Genomic DNA, 6,000 nt, shown 5'->3' with positions numbered 1-6,000 from the left:
AATCGAGCCGTGACCTCGACGCTAGCCATTGAGAACACCAGCCCGGCTTCATTGGTCAAGATTTGCGTCATACTGATTGATTGTTAAAATTTTTGATGATCATCCCATAGACATAACCACTATCTTGACTTCTGTGATAATCATCTAATTGCTTTTCTTTATAGTTTTATCACTTGTGAATGCTGCCATAAATACTGCTAACCTGTTTTTGAACTTTATATGAATGGCACCATACAGTATGCACTCTTTTATATCTTGCTTATTTCACTCAATATTATGTCATGCATGCAGTTGTATATAGCTACCATTTTTATTGATGTGTAATAATTCATCATATGAATATATCACAGTTCATTCATTCTCCTGTTGATGGACATTTGGGTGGCTTCCTCTCTTTGGCTACAATAAACAAAAACTGCTATGAACATTCTTGTGCATAGTTTTTGGTGCACTTATGAATTATTTTCTCTAGGGCATATTATCCTAGTGGAATTCCTCAGTCAAATATATTGCATGTTGGGCTCTCCTGAAGCAAAAACTAGGATGGAGTGCTGAGTACAAAATGCTTATTAGGTACCAAAACTCATGAATGTAAGGCAGAGGAAGTACAACTGTGCAGAGGGAAAGGATGAACAGCAATACAAATCTGACAAAGCTTGGGTCAATTTGAGATGGAGCTGGAATATAAGGAGTGCCCATCAATGTGTTCTGCATCAGGCTTTGCTCATTTCCACTCCTACCTTGCTCACTCACCTTAGGATTAGCGTGACCTTGGGCAAAGCAACTCTCTGCAGCTAAGGCAGACCCTCAAGGAGCTGGTAGCTAAAGGCTATCTATAGACAGCATTTTCTGTATCTGTGCAGAGTGGCCTTCCTTGAAAGAGAATCTGTGCGGTACATCTCTGTTTCTCTATCACAATAGGATACATATGTATTTGGCTCTAGTAAATAATGCCAAACTGGCCTTCAAAGTGGTTGTGCAATTTACGTGAGTGTGAGTTCCCATTGATTCTCATCCTCCGGCAAACTGAGTTTGCCGACCACTGGGATAGGGGCTTAATCACAAGGAACAACAACAGCCTGTAATTATTGGAATCGAGAATCTAGGTCAGTGGTCGGCAAACTCATTAGTCAACAGAGCGGCAAACTGCGGCTCGCGAGCCGCAGTTTGCCGACCACTGCCATAGTGGATGTGTAGCAGTACTTCACTCTGGTTTTAATTTGCAGTTCCCTGATGACTATCAAGGTTAAACACTTTCTCATGTATTTATTGCTTTATGTCTTTTTTTAAAACTTGTATTTGTTTTGTCTTCCTTAGATAATCAGTCTCTTTCAGGTAGGGGTCAGCAAACATAGCCTGATGCCCATTTTTGTGTGCCCCTCAACCTTAGAATGTTTTTTATATTTTTAAGTTGTTGAAAACCAAAAGAGAAACAATATTTCATTATACGAGATTCAAATTTCAGTGTCCATAAGTAATGTTTTATTGGAACCTGGCCATGCTCGTTGTGTTTACCTATTGTCTATGGCAGCAGAGTTTAGAGATTGTGACAAAGACCTTACAGTCTACAAAGCCTGAAATATTTACTGTCTAGCGCTAGCTCTTTATAGAAAAAGTTTGTTGACCTGACCGGTTTGGCTCAGTGGATAGAGTGTCAGAATGTGGACTGAAGGGTCCCAGGTTCGATTCCAGTCAAGGGCATGTACCTTGGTTGCGGGTACATCCCCAGTGGGGGGTGTGCAGGAGGCAGCTGATCGATGTTTCTAACTCTCTATCCCTCTCCCTTCCTCTCTGTAAAAAAATCAATAAAATATATTTTTTAAAAAGAAAAAGTTTGCTGATCCCTGTTCTAGGTCACTGGTTCTGAAGTGTGGTTCCAAACCATCAGCATCAGCATTACCTGGGAACTTGTGAGAAAGGCAATTCCTAGCCATACCACAAACATATGGATTCAGAAACTCTGGGAGTCGGCCAGCCATACGTGTTTTAACAAGTCCTCCAGATAATGCTGATGTGTTAAAGTTCGAGACTCCTGATCTAGGACCAGGACAAGGACCTAATCTGTTTTCTTTGCAAATCTTCATAGTCCTGATATCTTGTTCTACATGTAGTGGGTAAGCTGTAAAAGAGCCTTGAAAAGTGTTCTATAAATCTATTCTTATGCATGTGAAATCTGGCCAAAATGGACACCTGGGCAAAATTAATGAGGAAAAGTGGGAGAAACCACAGAGGGCAACATAAAAATCTGAAGGGTATGTGTGGAGGGTGGAAGACCCAATGTAGCTAGGGAGCCAGCCCCTGGATCCTTGTCCCTCCACCTCATTTTATGTAGCCTCTTAACAAAGATGAATCAGATATGGTCCCTGTCCTCAAGGAGGTCACGCTCTAAGTAGGGAAGTGTCCTGTTTCCCCTCTTCTCTCTCATTTACTGCCTTTCTTCAGAACTTACCTTTGAGGAAGTGTAATTGCACCAAAATGCTGACACTAATAATGAGAATGAACAGAGAAAATTAACTTGGCAAACAACAGTTTTGCTTTATTCTCACTTTGGTTTAGGACTGACTTCCAGAGTGACTCTCTCATATCCTGGCTTTTCCCTTGACTCACTCAGTGTGAAGCTCAAAGCATCCCTACATTTTTTTTTCTTTTTGTTAACTACCATCCATTGAGTGCATATTACATGCCAAGGCCATGCTAAATGCTTTACATATACTTTTACATTAAATCCTCATAAAGCCACTTTGAGTTAGGCATTATTATATTTATTTTACAGATGCAAATCTGAGGCTTAGAGAAGTTAAATAATTTGGTAGAATTGGACTGCCAAGTCTTTTTGACTCTAGAGCCCAAGCTGGTAATAATTGTGCTATTGTGCCTCTAATAATATTCACCATTTGCAATACTGCAAAACAATGCAAACCAAATTCAGATTACTTAGCATGTGCTTCATGTTTTAGGATGCATGGGTGTGTAGAATTTCAGGGAGGGAAATATTTAAAAAGCAGCTTTATCCTTTTCCTAAGCTAGATTATGTGTGATAATTTAAAAAAATATTTTTATTGATTTCAGAGAAGAAGGTGGGGGAGAGAGAGAGAGAGAGAGAGAGAGAGAGAGAGAGAGAGAGAGAGAGAGAAACATTGATAGGTTGACTCTTCTATGTGTCCCAACCAGGGATCAAACTCACAACCTAGCTATGTGCCCTGACAGGGAATCAAACCCACAATGTTTTTGGTGTATGGGATGACACTCCAACTAACTGAGCAACCCTGGCCGGGCCATTCTACTTTCTTCCTTGCCTTTTTTTCACTGAACAATATATTAGGAGCACATTTCCATGTTCACAGATATATATTTACCAAATCATTCATAATGACTGCACAGTATTCCATTTATAAATGTACTGTACAATATTTTGTCAAACAATTCTTCTTGGATATCTAAGTTGTTTCTATTAGGTTTCTCCCTTCTCTGCACTCTAACTGTCATGAGTCCCAATATTGTTCCAAGAATTTACTTTGGGTACATGCAAGAATCCCAAATTATTCTCCAAATTCCACCTTATAATAACTTTTATGTAGACCTAAAGAAATTATCTGGCCATCTTTACACCAGAGTCTATGATTGACAATTTCTCCTTATAAACTCAGAGGGAACACTGTAAAGACAGATGGCAAAAATATTTCTCAGTCATTTTCTCAATATGATTTCTACTGTCAATGAGAAAGTCCTGTGAGGGACAGAGAACTTAAAAAAGGTGAAGTGAAAAGATGAGTTTTGAAGCCAGACAAGTTGAGATTTGAATATGGCTTCTGACACTAGCTATAGGACTTAGGTGAGTTATTTAGCCTCCTAAATCTCTGTCTTCTGATATGTAAAATAGGGATAATAGCATTTGTTTCATAAAATTCCCAGTAGTATTAGCAATATAATATGTAAAGAATCTAGAACAGTGCCTGACACCATAGTGGGTGCTCAAAAAATGGTAGACATACACAAGCTATTACCATTACCTTTTCCTTAACATACAGAACACTGAGGAAATATCACCTTTTTAAAAATGCCACTATTGTAAATGTGTTCAAGAAGAATGGTGAGAAAGCTTACTGATATAAACAGGATGGTTACTAAAGCTGTAAGCAAGATACTATTACCAGAATCTTTTATACCAGTTTCTGCAGAACACTGACCAGTGGGATCACAATGTGGTTTTAAGTCATGCTGTGATCTCAATGATAAACTTCAGGTACAGCATCAGAGAAGGAACACCAAGCCCTTGACTTCGCCTTTATGAACTTTATAAAAGTATTTACTAGTAATACCACCATTGGACATGCATTCTGCTGGCTACTAAACAAGTTTGGCTATGAAAAATGACCATTGGTTAACTTCTACAATATCCACAATCTGACAAAATGGATGTATTGTCCAGTAGACTAGGATTCATTTTGAGGCTCCCAAATATGGCCCCAAGTTTCTTTATAAAATGTTGCTTTGTTCTTCAATCTCAATGGGGCAGAGCAATTAAAGAGCATGTCAAATGAAAAGACAAGAAAGGAAAATACTAGTATTAGCAGATAGAGCAAGGTGTTGAGAAGGATCAGAACCCAGGTGACTCTTGTTCTTTTTTAAATCATTTTTTATTTTCAATTATAGTTGACACACATCATTATATTAGTTTCAGGTGTATATCCCAGTGACCAGACATTACATAACTTAATAAGTGATCACCCCAAAAAATCCTGCACCGGTCCAGTACCACGCCTAGTTATTGGAATATTATTGATTATAGTCCCTATGCTGTACTTTACATCTCATAACTATTCTGTAACTACCAATTTGTACTTCTTAATCCCTTCCAGGTGATTTGTTGAACAAAGTCTACAGATCATGAATTTTAGGCAGATTTGCAAATAAGGTAGCACATGCTCTGTAAATAGCAGCTGTTGCCACAAGCCAAAGGGCAATATTTACATGAATCCTGTCTCAAGGTCTCTGGATAAAGCTTTGACCTTTCCAGCCAAACTCATAGACTTGGTAGTACTTTCAGCCATGTCATCTTGAAAAGAAAGGATCACATCATACATACATGGAAAATTGCCAATGTACAAATATATTCTAACCCCCAAAATTAATTTATAAAGTTTTGTTTTGGAACTTGGAACACATGTTCACACAGAAAAGGTGTTATAAAAGGAAGTGACTTTGCCAGATTTCCTCATAAGAGTATATTTAGCCCACGATGTAAGTGAAATACTGTACATTGGCCCTGAGAAATACAATGGAATGAAGTACCCTTGCAAGCAGCAACACATCAATACACAACAAATATTTCTTGAGCCTTTCCCTTTGAAGCCTCAGGCAATGAAAAGGGAATTCAATCCTCCCATAGCTGCTGTTTGCTGAAAAAGAAATTCTCCACTGTCCTTGTCTGGAAGGGTCCTTCTCAAGTCAGGTGGATGCATGCATTTCAGCATCCCTCTTTTTCAGTGCTTCTTGAACTTTCTCATTAAAGAACCCTTAATGACTGAGAAGATTGAATAGGTAGTGGGGAAGGGGCTGAATGTCTAACTGGAAGTCTCTTAAGCTTTTATTTGGAGAAACTTCAAACTGTGCAGTGTATTCCTTAACACATCTGCACATTTTAATAGAAAAAAAAGTGTTTAAAAACAATCAGTTAAGTGAGTTAATTCTGTCCCACTTTTTGACTAAAGTTGATGCTCCAGAAATATGAACCATTTTTATACTGATGCTCACTGTACCTGTTGGACAGTATGCTTGTGTACTTCAGGATGAGAAACAAGGGCATCAGGGGGAAAATGTAAAGTAAATGAGTTCTTTTTTTTCTCAATCCTTCCACCCCCCTCTTGACCCCCACCAGAGCTGTCTGCCTGCTCTCTATGGACTAGGAAAACAGTGTGGTGATTGCCAGAGGTAGAGGGGGCTGGAGAGATAGAATAGGGCATGGGGGGAGGGTTTAATGGTAATGGGGAAAAAATAAAG

This window comes from Plecotus auritus (genome assembly GCF_963455305.1).
Source record: "Plecotus auritus genome assembly, chromosome: X".
NCBI classification, from domain to species: domain Eukaryota; kingdom Metazoa; phylum Chordata; class Mammalia; order Chiroptera; family Vespertilionidae; genus Plecotus; species Plecotus auritus.
This window is presented reverse-complemented; position numbering follows the sequence as displayed.